Source organism: Colobus angolensis, unplaced genomic scaffold (assembly GCF_000951035.1).
Source record: "Colobus angolensis palliatus isolate OR3802 unplaced genomic scaffold, Cang.pa_1.0 Scaffold285, whole genome shotgun sequence".
NCBI classification, from domain to species: domain Eukaryota; kingdom Metazoa; phylum Chordata; class Mammalia; order Primates; family Cercopithecidae; genus Colobus; species Colobus angolensis.
The window spans coordinates 1,141,824-1,154,510 of record NW_012116099.1 but is presented as its reverse complement, the minus strand read 5'-3'; the positions used below and the strand labels follow the sequence as shown (position 1 = coordinate 1,154,510).

Sequence of the window (12,687 nt, the reverse complement as noted above, 5' to 3'; positions counted from 1 at the left end):
CCTTCCTTCCTTCCTTCCTTTCTCTCTCTCTCTCTCTCTCTTTCTTTCTTTCTTTTTCTGGAAGGCAGTGGCACAATCACAGCTCACTGCAGCCTCAAACTTCTGGACTTCTGGGCTCAAGTGATCTTTCTGCCTCAGCCACCCAAGTAGCTAGGGCTACAGGCATGAGCCACCACGCCCAGCTTGCTTTTCAGAGGGTGCATTTTTAATCATCTTTCCAAACTCTTGCATGAAACTTGATCTATACTTGCTTTCTACTTCAGAATAAGGTCAATTTTCATAATTTCTAATTTGTCACACAATTTTCTGTGTCCTCTCAGTTTTCAAATTTATTGCCAAATAACTGTAGTTCTTTGAAACTTCTCTGATTGTGAAGTTATATCTTCTTTCTTAATACACACACACATATACACAAACACACACTTTTTTCTTTAATCTGAATCATAAGGCTTTCTGTTTTACAGATACTTTAAAAGAGCAGATTTTTAAAATCCTTTTTATCCTTTCTAATATGTGTTATTGTTTTCTATTTCATTAAATTCAGTAAGTTTCCCTTTATTTCTTAGTAGTATATTTCACCGTATTTGCTTTTTTCCTAATTTCTTAAGATAAAAACTATTTTTTTCTTTCATTTACTTTATCAGTGTAAGCATTTAAGGCTATACATTCTTCCCTGAGCACAGTTTCATCTGCATCTCATAGGTTTTGGATTAAGTGTTCTTTGAATTGCTTCCTAGAAAATTAGTAACATTAGTTGTGATTTTCTCTTTGATGTGGAGAGGATGTTTCTTAATTTGAAAGTACTTAAACTTTAGGCCACCTTTAAATCATTTATTTTCAACAGCCTATGATCAGATAATATGGCTATTAAATCCTGATTTTTTAGAAAAGATGAAGATGCGTGTGTGTGTGTGAGTATGTGTGTGTGTGTGCGCGGTTAATATATAATTAATTTTAAGAACAATTTCATAGGCATAAAATATATTATCTGGAAAATGAATATATGTAATCAACTTTGTTGTATTATTCTACTTTCCTAATATTTGATTATATTTAAATTTACATCAGCCTGATTTTTATAATATGTTAAATCCCTTGTAATAAGTATATTTTAATCAAACTCTTCTTATATTTCTAGTAATTTTTAATTAATGTATTTTGTGGCCATACTGTTTGTGCATAGAGATTTATGTCATCTGCTTCCTAACTTTTGCCACTGTAACACTATGTCATCCTTTTCCTTAGGGAATGTCCATAACCTTGAATTTCTCCTTGTTTAATATTTATTTCTTTTTGCTTGCCTTGCCTCAAATATCTTATTTTTAATCTTTCATTATCAACTTGTTTATAAGAATGTTTCTTATAAATACTATATAGCTAGCTTTTTGTTCTTATTTAATCTAATTTGACTTTCTCTGTTTTTTAATAAGAGAATCTGGTATATTAATATTTAGTGTAATAAGTGATATACTTGATTTTATTTTTTCAGTCTCATTTATTGCTTATTATCTAGATTATTCTACTATGACATCTTTTTTTTTTAATTTTTATCAATTTGGTCTTCAAGTCCCTCCTTACTAATTTGAAGAATCTAATGAACTTTTTCATCCCATTAATAATCACCTGCTGTTTTCAGGCATTCATAGTCAAACTTTTTTTTTTTCATGAAATAAAGTAACTCTTTGTGCCCATTTCTAGATGCTTGATTCTCCCAATCCTTTCCCAACCTAAAAAAGCATTTTGTCTTCTACTTCCCCATTTTGTTTTCTTCTCCAAGATGAGATCTTGAGAATCTGAGATTCTAAAGAGAGATCTTACATCCTTCCAACCTTCTACCCATCCCTAAGTCCTCAGTTTGGCCAAGATAAGTTAGAACTTCTAATTCCAGATAACTATAGTACTATCACTGGCAGCATGAAAGCTCCATGTGAATGCGTATGCCACATTTGAAGGGACTCTTTCTTTCTTTTTTCATTGAAAAGCAGTTAGATTCACATCGTGGTTATGAGTTTGGGTGCTCATATCAGACTATAGGGATTTTTTTCTCAAAGGTGTTGCCTGCTAACTGTGTACACTTGGACAAATTAAATTTTTTGTGCTTCAGTGAAAAGAAGAATTATATTGTGGTTGTTCAAAATATCCAAACGTTCTTCAACTCTCCCCCCCCAAAAAAACTGAAGCCTCATTCTCCTTCACTTTTCTGTTTGGTGAATTTAGTCCCTTACTTCTGGTGAATAGGATACAGTGGAAGTGTCAGCATGTGACATATGAGATGAAGTCATAAAAGACATTGTGCCTTCTAACTCTCTCTCTCTCTCTCAGAATGTTCACTCTGGGGGAAGCCAGCTGCCATGCCGTAAGGACACTCAGGCAGTCCTATGAAGAGGCCCATGAGGTGAGAAAGTGAGGCCTCCAGCCAACAGCCATGTGAGTGGGCCATTGAGGAAGCAGACCCTTCTAATGCCTGCAGCCCTGGCTGGCATCCTGACTACCACCTTAAATGAGACCCTGAGCCAGAGCCACTACTTCCAAATTCTTGACCCACAGAAATTGTGAAATCATATTTGTTGTTTGAAGCCACTAAGTTTTGGGAGTAATTTGTTATATAGCAAAAGATAATTAATACATTCACTTCCTAAGATTATGGTGAGGAATTAAGGATAGAGCATGAAAAGAACTTTGCTATTATTTTTATTGTCTGATCCAATTTATGTTGAAGGGCCTTCAATACTTTCTTCTTTTACTCTATCTTGACATTTGTCCGAATCATTTTTGTTTGTTTGTTTGTTTGTTTTTTAGAGATGAGGTCTTGCTATGTTGCCCAGGTTGGAGTGCAGCAGTTACTCACAGGCATGATCAGCACGGGAGTTTTCACCTGCTCCATTTTCCACCTGGGACGTCATCATATTGATGGCGAACTTAGTGCAGACACCTGATCAGCATAGCGCAGTACAGCCCAGAACCCCTGGGCTCCAGCGATCCTCTTACTTCAGCCTCTTGAGTAGCTGGAACTGCAGGCCCACACCACTGCACCCGGTTAGTTTGTTTTTGTTAGAGTTTCGTCTCTAGGATTTTCCTCAGCTGAGTACCTGAAGGCTAATTTCTCCTTGTGAATCTGCAAATATCCTTATTTTACCCTTTATTTTACCATGCATCATTTATAGGTAAATGATATCTTAGCTGTGTATTGAATTTCTGTTTTTTTTTTTCTCTTCGGTACTCTATAAATGTTACTCCAGTATCTTCTAGCTTCTCCCATTTTCTCCTAGTGAATGGTTATTCTACTCTTATCTAGCAGGTGATAAATCTGTCAACAGATAGTTTTTCCTTTTTATGTGTAAGTTATTTCTTCCTTAAAGTTCGTAATCTTTTCCCATTTATTCTTTAAATTTTAGACTATAACCAGGATGTGTTTAGGTTGATATCTTTGCTTATCAATTCTGCCTGGAAATCAGGAACCTCTTCCAATATTCAGACTTGTGTTTTCAGCTCAGAATAATTATTTTATCATTTGTTTGATTATTGCCTTTAGTTGTACTGGATCTTAGTTAAAATGCCCATTCTGATTCAAAGTATCTGGAAGACAAATATTTGTCAACTAAGGGAAAGGTGACCACGCATCAGTGGTTTTACTGAGACTACCTGGTTTAAACCTTCAGGCTTTATACTTAGAAAATACTTCAGTTATCTTCTGGTCATGAAGTTACAAACTTCAGGACAAAAGCTAACCAGCTAAGACCAGCAGAGCAAATTCCAAGAACTTGGGGCTTTAATTAACTTGAATTAATTTGGACTTGCCTTACCTTTAACTTCATACTAAGTGAGATAATAATTCCCCATATTTTCAAGCCATTTTTGAGATGAGTCTCTTATGGTCAAAAGCATCTTAATTTATACAGCATCGTTTTGGTACCTAACGAAATATTCACCAATATTTGGCACATTTGTTAAATCTTCCGGTGTGTACCTCCTCTATGTAATGTAAATATGGTCTGAATATTCATTCAGAAATTATAGTTGATTTGCAAAAATAACTACTATATAGCCTATATTAACTGATAGTTATTCCTTCCCAACCTTCTTTCACTCTTCTGTATATATGCAGAGTAAATCTACATCATTATGTTGATTAAACAAAATAGCAGTGAAATCAGGAAGTTACTGCTCATTGTACACTTATTTCAATTATGGAAAAAGCCAAAACTTTACTCCCTTATTTAACACTTCTCTAGAAAAGCAGTTGAAATAACCTAGTGTCATTCTAAAATGATTTGTATACTATGTAGACCGGAATCTAGGGCTATATATAAATGAAATTATTTTAGAAGTTAAATCTTCATGAAAAAACAAATTAAATGGTTTACTAACCTCAAGCTGATAAAATGTTTTTATTAAATGCAGCCTCAGCCAGCACCTCTTTTCATGGCTGCAATAATTAAGTATAATAAATATTCAAATCAGTAATTGAATTTGTTAAAAAAACATGCTCAGCTCACTGAAGACTTTCTAATAAATAGAATTCAAGTACCATATTTTCATACTTCATGACACTTGCCTCATCTTAGTTTAATGACTGCCATTTCTTGCACTATAACAAGATTTTATTTTTATTTTGTTTTATGCTATTCAAACAAATACATTCAAAGTCATGGCTACACCTATGTATAACCATATTCTGGGAGTTAGTTTATGTGTTTCTTTATTTTCTCACAAGTAAAGATAGGTCAGATGTTGCCAAATTAGTAAATAACTAAACTTGAGATAGGAAATACTCTAGAGACACAATCTGCTTAGTTTTGCATACTTTTAGTCACTTTTCCCATTACTCTGTCCAGCTTTCCAGTAATACCCATAACATTGACTTGATTTCATATGACCATGCAGTAAAGTGATTACTGCACTTAGAATTTGGTTGCTTTTCCTATGCTAACAACTTAAAAGTTTAAAATAACTGATGTTCAAAACAGTGAAGATTTCCTTTTATAAACAAGTTGGAAAGGAAACTGTTTTTATATTATTATCCTCAAGTATTTTAACTAATATAAAACATCTTTCAGTCTTTTAGGCAAACCATTTAGACAAAAAGTACAAATAATAAATTTACATTGTGTTAAGCTGCGATCATATTTCTTTCTCTTGAATTACTTTTGACATTATCCTTATGCACCTGGTGATACTGAAAGATGAGTCCAATAGTGTAATACAATAGTGCAATATGAACTTCTGTTCTAGTTTCCATTAGTTGCATCAATTCAAATTGCACCTGGAAAAGATCTAAGCACGACCTAAAGCCAAGACAGCAGATGAGGGCAGACAATGATAATATTTAGATCTATTTTTTTTTTTTTTTTTTTTGGAGATGGAGACTCACTCTGTCACCGAGGCTGGAGTGCAGTGGTGTGATCTTGGCTCACTGCAACCTCCGCCTCCCAGGTTCAAGCGATTCTCCTGCCTCAGCCTCCTGAGTAGCTGGGACTACAGGCACCCGCCACCACGCCCAGCTAATTTTGACATTTTTAGTAGAGACAGGGTTTCACCATATTGGCCAGGATGGTCTCAAACTCCTGACCTTGTGATCCACCCAATCTTCGTTGCATCATTTAACTTTCATTGGTATCACAGTAATTCACTAACATTCATTCCTTACAGGCAGTTATGAATAACTGAACAATTTTAAACATCATCTCATAGGCAAAAGAATATTTATTCATTGGCTTAGCTTAACAAATCAATATTAAACACCTACGGTGTGCCAGGCACTGTTCTAGACACTGGGGTTACAGCAGTGAACAAAATAAATACGCTCTCCAGTCTTGTGGAGTTCACATACTGGTGCAGGGAGAGAGATGTATACAAACAAAAATGCATATATAGTAATTCACAAATTGTTAGGTGCTATGAAGAAAAATAAACCATGGTAAGGATGACAGAGAGTGCTGGATGGATGTTTTAGTACATATAGATTGGCCAGAGAAGTTGCCATTTGAGAAGAAGAAGAGGGAGTAGGCTCAGTGGATTCTGAGGGAAGTATAAGTTCGAGATTCTGAGTCATTCATGTCCTTGGCAGATCAATGAAGAAGCAGATGCTGTGGCTGGAACTCAGTGTGCATGTTGGGGCAGTGGTAGGAGGCTACGGTGGTAAGATAGGACCACCTCCCATAGGGTCTTGAAGATCATGGTAAAGACTGTGGCATCTCCTCTCCAGTATTTTGAGCAGAGGAATGGTAGCATTCTACTTAGGATTTAAAAGGGTTGCTCTAGCTGATCTGTGGAGAATAGGTTTGTAAGGCAGCATAGTGAGTGAAAGGAGAAAAGTTAGGCGATTGCAAACATCTGGGTGAGAGGTGATATCTAACTATATTGGTGTGGCAGATGCATTTCATGTGATAGGCTCAATTAATGGCCTCCCTATTTCAGCCTTCTCTTTCTTGGGACTAGCTTGCCTGCTGGAAGGTGAGGAAACAGCCTGTCATCCCAGCTGAGGCCATCCTAGATCAGCCAACTGTCAGCTGCTTGTGTGTGAGTGAACCCCAGCCAAGACCAGAAGACCTGCACAGCTGAGCTCAGCCAAGATCAGCAAAACCTCTCAGCTTATAATCATATAAACTTAACAATTTAGGTGTGGTTGTGACACAGAATTATTATATTATTGTATGCATGTATGCATTGTAAGCATTGTATATTACACATGAGAATCATAGAAACAGTGAAAAGCCAGTAATTTCTGGAGTATATATTGAAGTTAGAGCAAATTGTGTGAGGTAGAGAAGCCACATACTCCAAATTTCTGGCCTGAGAGATTGGAAGAATGAATATGGATGATGGAGGTAGACATTGAATCTGAAACAAATTTTTCATTTTGTGAAATTTTGTGAAATTTCATTTTGTGTTGAATATCTTGTGACTCACTGAAATGAAAATCGTAAAATAAAATTTGTTCCTAATGCATAAAATTTTATAATGTTGTTCTATTCTTTATGAAAAAATATTCTGACTGGATTACGCCTGTAATCCCAACACTCTGGGAGGCCAAGGCGGGTGGATCACTTGAGGTCAGGAGTTCAAGACCAGCATGGCCAACATGGTGAAACCCTGTCTCTTAAAAAAAAAAATCTATCAAACATCAGCATGGCTTTGGCTAGAGACACAACAGAAATAAAATTCCAGTTAAAAACCTGCTTCTCTTTAGTCACTCTGCTAGAGAAAAAGTATCAAAGTGATATAACCTAATTATTTTTTTAAATAATGTTATTAAATATTTCTCCACTAATTGTGGAACTGGACCTTGGTATATGCTGGCCCTTTACCTGACCAGTGCAGTGCATTTTCCCCCAGCTGCTGTGAGTGCTACTGCTAGCAGCTCACAGCTGTTCACTCTCCTGGGAAATGTCCTTGGCCAGTGGGGCCCGCCTACCAGGAGATGCCTGGGAAGTTACAATCCACTCACCCATCAACTGAATAGTGCAGGGGTACAAAAGTCCAGCATCTTGCCTCATGGTTGGAGAACTCAATTTTGTCTATCAGCAGACAGAAGTCAGCCTTGTCATTTCCTCCTAATTAATAAATATTTCACACTAGTTTTCCATTGCCCAGAAATTAAAACCCTATAGTATCTCATTGCTTCCTCTTATCTAAAAACATTTAAGTCACTGTGTTTAGTATCCTTGGTTCTTGTGCTGTTTTCTGTAACTATGCTGCCTCAAGTCACTTCTTGTTGAAGAGCTAGCAGTTATGGGACAGAATTTGCTGCGTGGAATGTCACTTGAGTTCAGTTTGTGAACAGAACAGCACTTCGCCATTCGTACCCAGAGCTGCTCTGGTAATCAGCAAAGGCCAGATTCCAGTTGGATCCCCATCTCTGCTCAGCCCCCTTCTCCTGTCTTCTCCTGTTATCCTCAGCCTCTTACCGGTTTCCTCTGAGAGCACTTCCTCAATAAATCACTGTGCAAGAAAGAATCCCTGCCTCGTGCTCTATTTCTAGGAAGCCTGAAGTAAGACAAGGCTTTATTAAAATTGCAAAGTACATCTAGGGTAGTGATGCCATAAGAAGATGAATATTGTTAAATGCCTCCAGTTTGGTGGCTTTTTACAAAAATATTCACTTTATCTTTGAAAGGTATCACATTAGTAGCCTTTCATGCCAATGCAGCAGTTTACACACTGATTTTTATAAAATTATTATTGTGAAATTTGAGGGGAAGATGAGTATTAAATATACAAAGCAGGGTTAATCTGGCTGAGGGAGAAGGGTCTTACATGTAACGAAATCCCATGTCAACTAAATTTAAGGAATCATGCATTTGTTTAATTTGTTTCATTGTTTCCTAAAACCACATTGCAAGTTAAGAGAATATATTGTCATGACTATAAATGCTTTATTGAATTTGATCTGTTTTCATAACTATGTATGAAAAATGAGACCTAACAGCCTTTATTCAGAATCATACTTTATATCGCTTATGACTGACTCTGTAACAGTTCATAAAATTATATAGCATGTTTGGATATGATGAAAATTTAGCATTATCTAATGCAAAGCCAAAAGAGAGAGATGTTGGAGAAATCTAGTCCAATTCTTTTATTATTCAGTTGAAAAAATTGTAAGCTACAAATATTAAGTGGTTTGTCCAACAATCAGAATGGTAATTGGTGTCAGATTTGGAACCAGAAAGTAGAACAGGGTTTAGGAAACATATTCATTATGAAGTTTAACTGTTGTAATTGTTGCTATTATTGAAAAAAGAATAAAAATGCATTGAAAATGAAATGAATAATTGACAATTATCAAAATAATTGTTTCAACTGACTCACTTATCTACATAATTCAGACAAAAGTCAGCATTGTAGTTTCTTCCTAATTAAATAGATATTTAATACTAGTTTTCCATTGCATGCAAATTAAAACAGAAAACCCTTTAGAATCTTATTGCTTCCTCTTATTTAAAAACATTTAATTCATTGTTTTAAGTAGTGTCCTTGGGCTGCCTCAAGCCACTTCTTGTTGGAGAGCTAGCGGAGTTATGGGACAGAATTTGCCAGTGCTGTGTGGAATGTCGCGTGAGTTCAGTTTGTCAATAGAGCAGCACTTCGCAAACTTAATGTTCATAAGAATCATCTGGAAGTCTTGTTAAAAGGCAAGTTTTAAAGTGCATGGCCACAAAAATGAAATTAATAAAATTTCAGAATTTTATTATGAGAAGTATATAATTAAGAATAAATATTTGGAAACAGTTTAACAAAAGAAGTGCAAGACTTGTAACTGAAAACTAAATAATTGAAACCGAAAACAAATCATTATTGACAGAAATTGAAGAAGATCAAATAAATGGTAAGCTAGTCCATGTGCATGAATGGGAAGATGATGTTAACATGGTAGTACTCCCAAAATTGGACTACAGATTCAACACAATCCTTATCAAAATCCTAGCTGTCTTTCTTGCAGAAGTTGACATAGCTGATTATAAAATCCATATGGAAATGCAAGGGATGCAGTAAGAAGAGCCAAAACACTGTTGAAAAAGAACAAAATTAGAGAACTAACACTTCAGAGTTCAAAATTTACTACAAAGCTACAGTAAACAAAACAGTGCAGTACTGGCATGAGGATAGAGATATAGGTCAATGGAATCTAATGAGAGTACAGAAATAAACCAATACACTTATGGTCAATTGAATTTTAACAAGGTTGCAAGATGATTTAGTGGTAAAAGGAATAGTCTTTTCAGTCAATGATATGGGGACAACTGGATATCTACATGCAAAATAATAAAGTGGGACATCTACCTCACATCTTATACCAAAAAAAAAAAATTAACTCAAAATGGACCAAAGACCTAAATATAAAAGGCAAAATTATAAAACTCTTAGCCAAAAACATAGCAGTAAGTCTTTGTGACCTTGGATTGGGTATAATACCTCTTAAATACAATACCTAAATACAAGTGACGAAAGAGAAAATAGATAAACAGGACATCATTAAAAAAAAACTTTTGTGTTATGAAGAATACTATCAAGAAGTAAAAACCCACAGATTGGGAGAAAATATTTGCAAATCATATATCTGATAAAGTTATAGTATCCAGGATATATAAAGGACTCTTACAACTCATCAATAAAAGACAAGTGACTCGATTAAAAAATAAAAGATTTGAGTAGACATTTAGCCAAAGGAATAAATAAATGACCAATAACACAAGAAACAAATCTAAACATTATTAGTCATGAGGGAAATGCAAGTCAGAATTACACTGAAATACTCCTTCACACTCATGAGGATGGCTCTAATCAAAAACATGGACAATACCAAGTGTTGGTGAGGATGTGGAAAAGTTGGAACCCTTAGACATCGCTGATGGGAATGTATAATAGTGCAGCCATTTTGGAAAACAGTCTTGCAGTTTCATTTTGGAAAACAGTCTTGCAGTTTCATTTTGGAAAACAGTCTTGCAGTTTCTCAAACATTTAAACATAGAGCTATCATATTATCTAGCAATTCCCACTCCCAGGTGTATTTATACCCAAGAAAATTGAAAACATATAGTCACACAAAAACTTCTACATGAGTGTTCACAGCAGCATTATTCATAATAGTCAAAAACGGGAAACAAGCCAAATGCCCATCAATTAATGAATGAACAAACAAAATGTGGTATATCCATAAAATAGAATATTAGCTATAAAAAGGATTAAAGTAGTGATACATGCCACAGCATGAATAAATCATAGAAATACTAAACGCAATGAATTAAATGTTTTTAAATAAGAGGAAGCAATAAGATTCTAAAGGGTTTTCTGTTTTAATTTGCATGCATAGAAAACTAGTATTAAATATCTAATTAGGAGGAAACTACAATGCTGACTTTTGTCTGAATTATGTAGATAAGTGAGTCATTTAAAACAATTATTTTGATAATTGTCAATTACCCATTTCATTTTCAATGCATTTTTTATTCTTTTTTCAATAATAGCCACAATTACAACAGTTAAACCTTATAATGAATATGTTTCCTAAACCCTGTTCTACTTTCTGGTTCCAGATCTGACACCAATTACCATTCTGATTTTGGACAAACCACTTAATATTTGTAGCTTACAATTTTTTCAACTGAATAATAGAAGAATTGGACTAGATTTCTCCAACATCTCTCTCTTTTGGCTTTACGTTAGATAATGCTAAATTTTCATCATATCCGAACATGCTATATAATTTTATGAACGGTTACAGAGTCAGTCATAAGCGATATAAAGTATGATTCTGAATAAAGGCTGTTAGGTCTCATTTTTCATACATAGTTATGAAAACAGATCAAATTCAATAAAGCATTTATAGTTATGACGATATATTTTCTTGCAATGTGGTTTTAGGAAACAATGAAACAAATTAAATGCACTGTATATACAGTCTGTCGTTGAACAAAACTTTGTTATGCAACGCATGACTGTATTTAAAGTGTACAATGCAGTGGAGTTTCTTGCATATTCACCGTGTTGTATGATTATCATACTCCCTAATTCCAGAATATTTTCATCACTCCAAAAAAGAAATCCTGGACCCATTAGCGGTCACTCCTCATCTGCTCCTTCCCTAATCCCTAGGTAATCACCAATCTCCTGTCTCTATGAATTTGTGGATTTGCCTATTCTGAACATTTTATATACATTCATGTAAATTTCATATAGGTGAAATAATACTTGGCTTTTATCATTTTAAATAATATTTCTATGAAATTTACATGAACTTTAAAAATAGAAGAAAGCTTATAGAATAAGGGTATAAAGAAAAGATTTTTGGATGATGTGTTTGTGTTTTAAGCTGTTATTGTGACAGAGTCAAAAAGTTTTAAAAAGTTAAAATATATAAAGTTTACACTAAGCTAAGGTTAATTTACTATTAAAGAAACAGAAACATGTTTCATAAAGTTTAGTGCAGGCTTATTGTACGGTGTTTATAAAGTCTACAGCAGAATATATATACAGGAATGTCATAGGTCTTCACATTCACTTACCACTCTCTTGTTGACTCACTCAGACAAACTTCCAGTCCTGCAAGCTTCATTCATAGTAGGTGCCCTTTATAAGTGTACCATGTTTTGTTTATTGTACCATCTTTTTACTGTACCTTTTCTATATTTAGATTCACTAATACTTACCATTGTGTTATAATTGCCTACAGTATATGGTAAAGAGTATAGTAACATGTTGTACAGGTTTGTAGCTTAAGGGCAATAGGCTTATAGCCTAGGTATATAGGCTATGCCATCCAGGTTTGTGTGAGTATGTATCCAATATGGTTTTGCTGTGTCCCCACCCAAAGTCTCATGTTGAATTGTAGTAATCCCCATGTGTTAAGGGCAGGACCAGGTGAAGATAATTGAATCATGGGGGTGGTTTCCCCTATTCTGTTCTTGTAATAGGGAGTGAATTCTCATGAGATCTGGGGATTTTACAAGTGGCTTCCCCCTTTTCTTGGTTCTCATTCTTGCTCCTGCCACCATGTGAAGAAGGGCGTGTTTGCTTCCCCTTCCACCAGGATTGTAAGTTTCCTGAGGCCTCCCCAGCCAAGCGAAACTGTGAGTCAATTAAACCTCTTTCCTTTATAAATTACTCAGTCTCAGATTTGTCTTTATTAGTAGTGTGAGAATGGACCAATACAGTATCCCTGTTAAGCAATTCATGACTGTAGATAAA

At 35.0% G+C, this 12,687-nt stretch overlaps 1 long non-coding RNA gene across 1 annotated transcript; it reads left to right on the top strand.

Annotated features, from left to right (window-relative positions):
* The first annotated feature begins 2,322 nt into the window (after positions 1-2,322).
* LOC105516592 lies at positions 2,323-6,958 on the top strand. The gene is made up of 2 exons (XR_001002510.1): positions 2,323-2,427; positions 6,454-6,958. It is a non-coding gene; the product is annotated as an uncharacterized LOC105516592 (long non-coding RNA).
* Positions 6,959-12,687: the final 5,729 nt, after the last annotated feature.